The sequence below is a fragment of the Populus euphratica genome, unplaced genomic scaffold (assembly GCF_000495115.2).
Source record: "Populus euphratica unplaced genomic scaffold, PopEup_1.0 scaffold712.1, whole genome shotgun sequence".
NCBI classification, from domain to species: domain Eukaryota; kingdom Viridiplantae; phylum Streptophyta; class Magnoliopsida; order Malpighiales; family Salicaceae; genus Populus; species Populus euphratica.
This window is the reverse complement of record NW_011500580.1, coordinates 8099-13819: the sequence shown is the minus strand read 5'-3', so window position 1 is coordinate 13819 and position 5721 is coordinate 8099.

Here is a 5721-nt window from a genome sequence, read left to right as displayed (position 1 = left end):
AGATTTACAAGTATTTGCATTAATCGAATAAGATAACTAATGTAATCATGTTAACAATTTATAATCAGATTGGAACCTCCTTTGTGTATGGTTTCTAATTGAATAATAAGAGTTTATACTATACTTGTTTGACATACTATTAGTGGATCCTCTAACCATGATATTTGTTGTTATGATTGTTTAACCCTTACATTGATCCTCCATCTCAAAGTTTTCATCAACTTCTTCTTCTTCTTCTTCTTTATTATTATTATTAGTACTACTACTACTACTATTAATATTGTTGTTGTTGTTGTTGGTACTATTATTGTTGTTTATAATTATTGTTTATAATTTATACAATTAACCTCCCTTTGGTTCGACCCCGGTGTCGCCAGGTTATTTATTACTTCGACACTCTTACACTTGGGAGAAAATATTAATCTTTTAGTCATGTCAGAACCTTTCATAGTTTAGAATCCATAAAACACATGGAAAATAATCCTTTATTTTTAAAAATTAATTAGTCCATGAAGTAGATGAATTATACCCCTCTTATACATATATCAAATTGACTACTCTCTCTTTACAGTGGTTAATTAGTAGTGTTATTAGCAACAACTAAGCTTTATGGGGAAATAATTATAATATTTTTTTACTGTTTATTCTCTAACAAATCATTGTGGATTGAAAAATAATTTTTCTAAAATATTTAATTTGATCCCTCAACTTTGTTTTATATATAATTGAGCCCTTTTAAACCAAATGAGCAACCCCATCCAATGCCTATAAAGAAACATGAACGAGAAGTATAAAAAATATTACGAAGATTGGTTAATTTTTTGATAAGTTAGAGCAATTAAATAAAGAACCAAATTAAAGGAGTTTCCTCTCTCTCATACACACAATAGATATGCTATAATAATGTATTCCAACTTCATTAAAAAATATTGTCTTACAAAATAATATTTGTACTAGAAATAAAACAAATTCTAGATGACTTAATAGGCTAACATCAACCCAAATTAAAATAAAGCTTGAGATATCTCAATTAAGGCCCAAAACATGAAAAATAATAGTTTTGAATATTAAAGCCAAGTTATCATAGTTGATAAATTAGAAGAAACAATTGTTGGATGAAATCCTTATTTGAAAAGAACCCTTGGCTAAAATATGTATAGTGTCGCCCCTTTTGAAATCCAAAACAAATAAGAAAAACTCTCACAATTAATTTTTCTTAGCCTCCTTTGTTTCCATACATAATAAGGAATCCTCTTATAATTTAGAACTCCATAAAAAACATGGAAACATATAATCCTTTAATTTTCAAAATTAATTAGCCCATGAAGTAGATGAATTATACCCCTTTTATACATAGATCAAATTGACCAGGATCTGATATTACTAGTTGAAGATGTAGTTTATTTGAAATTCACCTTAGTCCAAATACTCTAAATAAGCTTATTAAATGCATCTTGGAGCTTCTTTTCCTTTCATCATATAATTAGCTCATTTAGAACTTCTAATTGATCCTTTGGTATAGTTTTGATCATATCACCCTCTCTCATCAAAAGGATTCGATCTCAAATCATTACCTATATCAAGAGATATAAAAGAATTAAAAGTAGCACTAACACCATACTACCTGACAGATCCACTTTGCAAGCGTTGACATTAATTTTTTGAAGGATTTGGAATAGATTATCTCTTTTTAGCATCAACTTAGACTTCTTATCATTAAAAAATCTATTTTTACACATATATACCCAAATTCAATCATATGGTTCAAAGATAACCATTTTTCAGCCCTTATTAGCCTTGAATGCATATTGCTTATTCTTTTTTCAATATTTACAATTGTACACTCTAATAGAGATCCTTCACTACATGTAATTTTTTATTGTCATCAAAACTAATCTTTTTATCAACAAGTAAATGAATTAAATCAAAAGGAGTTCAAGGATTAAGCCATAAACAATTTTAAAAGGTGAATAATCAGTAGTAAAAATATTCATTCCTATTATATGAAAATTCAATAAACAATAGATAATCTTTTCAATTTTTTAAATTCTTTTGAATGATAGTTCTTAGCAATATAGTTAAAATCTTGTTAAAAACTTCAGTTTGACTATTTATTTGTGGATGATAGATAGTACAAAATATAATTTTGCTCTCAAGTTACCATATAAAACCTTCCACAAATAGTTAAGAAATTTAAAATCATAATAGGAAATAATGCTTCTAGGAACCCTATGAAGCTCAACTATCTCTCTAAAGAATAGGTTTTCTTTATTAGTTGCATCATTAATTTTATGACAAGATATAAAATGTATCATCTTAGATAACCTATAAATAAAATATACCATTTTAGAAAACCTATCTATAACCAAAAATATAAAATCTCTATTTCTTTTTTACCTAGGCAATCCTAAAACAAAATGTATAAATATATCAATGTAAGGTTCCTTAGATATCGATAAAAGAGTATACAAACTAAATATATAACTTTTAAACTTAGTTTGTCTACATGTTATGCATCTATCACAAATTCTTTGCACATCTCTTTTTATCTTAAGCCATTAAAAATACTCATCCAAAACATTTAAAGTCTTAGTGACCCTAAAGGGTCCCCTTAAACCATCTTCATAAGCTTTGTGAACAAGCAATTCACTCATAGAACAATTTGGAACGTGCAATTTATTTTATTTAAACAAATATCCATGAAAGCAATAAAAATCATCAAATGTTGAATTCTTACATGCTTTATAAACTTGGCCAAAATCAATATCATTGACATATAAATCTTTCACATGCTCAAACCCAAATAATCTTGCGTTTAAAGTTGAAAAAAGTACATATCTTCATGATAGTACATCATCAACTATATTTTTCTTATTTGCTTAATTTTTATCATATATAGGAACATTTCCAAGGACCCAACACACTTTTCAAGATGATGGTTCGTTTTCCTTTTTCCCTTTAGATAATTTAGATATTCAGGAACTAAGTGGATCATAAATTTCATAAGCCCTATTAATGTTGTCAAGTATTCAATGATCTTACCAAAACATAAAAATCTTAATCATAAGTAGGATAATTTAATATTGTACCATTAAGTTTTTTTGCTAAAATAAGCTATATGTTATTTTTCCTATAATTAAAACAACAGCAATACCTATCATTGAGGCATTACATTCAATCTCAAAAGTTTTTGTAAAGTTAGGTAATAAAGCTAAAATTAAAATTTCCTTTAATAAGTTAAATGCATACTTTTGTTATCACCTCATTTAAATCCTATTGATTTCTTAACAATTTCAATTAAATATGTGGCTAGAATGTTGGAATCTTTAATAAATCTCCTATAAAAACTAGTCAAACCATAAAAACTTATTACCTATATAATTGACTTAGGTATAGGTTTTTCTGGATAACCCTTACCTTTTTCTCATCCATTTCAATAACTTTTGCACTAACAACATAATCAATAAAATTAGTTTTTTCCATGCATAAATTACACCTTTTCAAATTAGTATACAAATATTCTTCTTTTAAAACATCCAATACATTCCTTAAATATTTAACTTACTCATCTAAATTATTATTATAAATCAAAATATCATCAAAATAAAACATAACAAATCTACCTATGAAATTATATAAAATATGGTTCATTAATCTAATGAAAATATTATATGCATTAGCAAGTCTAAAATACATAACAAACCACTGACAAACCATATTCGGTTTTAAAGGTAGTTTTTTATATTCATCTCCATTTTTTCTTTTTAATTTGATGATATTCACTTTTTAAATCTTTTTTAGAAAACATATAGGATCCATGCAATTCATCTAACATATTATCAATTATAGGAATTAGATGTCTATACTATACCATAATATTATTGATTGCATGAAAATTATCACATATTATTTATGTCCTATCCTTTTCAATACCAACAACACTATAACTATATATGAATTCATGTTTTATCTTTGTACCTCTTTGACATTATCTCCTCCACTTATCTTTAAAGTTTTTTTATCTCCTCATAATTATTTATATAAGTTGATCGGTTAGGTATTACTATTCTAGGTACAAGATCAATTTGATATTCAATTCCTCTAATAAATGGCAACCCACTAGGAATCTCATTAAAAAAAAATATCCTAACAATCTTAAAATAAAAAAACACAAACACTAGAAATACGAGGATCAAGTTTATTAGTGTTAAAATATATCTTCTTATAGGCTTGTTAGAAAAATAGACATCTTTAATTTCATTTCTTTTTGCATAGAAACTAATTTGTTCTTTATTTTCACACTCTTTTCTTTTTTCACCCTTTATTTCTTTTCTTTTTTTTTTGGTCAAAATCCCATTTTCCCCCACCTTAACTAAATCGTTCTCTCAATGCTTCCATCATTTTTACTGTTCCTTACTTTCTCACATGGTTGTTTTGAACGTTTGACTCTTTTTTTTTCCAGCTTCAATTGATCTTCATAAACCTATATAGATGATAATGGTGCAAATATAAATGTCTTTCTATCCCTTTTAAAAAAGTATTTCTTCTTAAACCCATTATGTTTGACTTGCTTATCAAATTGCTAAGGATACCTTGATAATAAATTAGTAGCATATATATGAACCACATCATACAAAATGTTATCCTTATACTTTCCAACTTAAAAAAAATCTATACCTATTTAGTAACTCTTACTTCACCATATTCATTCAACCATTGAAGTCTATAAGGTCTTTCATGTTTAATAGTATTCATAATTGATTTTCTAACAAGTTTAGAACTAACAACATTAACACAAACTCCACTATTAATTATCATACTACATATCTTGTTACTAATATAACATCTAGTATGAAAGATGTTCTTCTTTTGTGGCTTGACATCATCATGCTTAATCTGAACATTAAGTAATCTTCTAATCACTAAAGCTTTTTCATCAATTGGACACTCAATGTCACTACAACTCTCAAGTAGTGACATATTGATTGATACTTAAAAGTGTATTTTTATCAAGGTTTTATATCATCATGCTTAATCTGAACTACTACTACTACTACTACTACTATTATTGTTGTTATTATTATTATTGTTGTTGTTGTTGTTGTTATTGTTATTATTGTTGTTGTTGTTATTATTGTTATTATTGTTGTTTATAATTGTTGTTTATAATTTGTACAATTAACCTCCCTGTGCTTCGACCCCGGTCTTGCCGGGTTATTTATTACTTCGACACTCCTGCACTTGGGAGAAGACATCAATCTTTAGTCGTGTCAAGTTTTTGGCGTCGTTGCTGGGGAGGTAAGTTCTTGTATAAATTATAGTAGTTATTTTATTTTCTCTTTTCACTTTTCTTGTATATAACTTTGTTTCTTTTCTCTTGTTTCTTCTTCTTTTGTTTTCTTTTTCCTTTTATTCTATTCCTACACGTGCATGAGAGTGTGGTCACGTATATCAAGTGGTAGACTTTGTAGGGTATCCTCATCATTTTCAGAAAATATGGCCGAAGAAGATAATCAATCACTTCATAATGAGAATAATGAGAATAACCGTGCTAGAACACTTAGAGACCACATGAATCCCACAAGAACAAGTGCACCATCATGCATAGTTTTTCCTCCCGATGCATCTCATTTTAATTTTAAGCCAGACATTATTCAACTTTTACCTTCTTTTCATGGCTTAGAATTGGAAAATCCATACTTGCATTTAAGGGAATTTGAG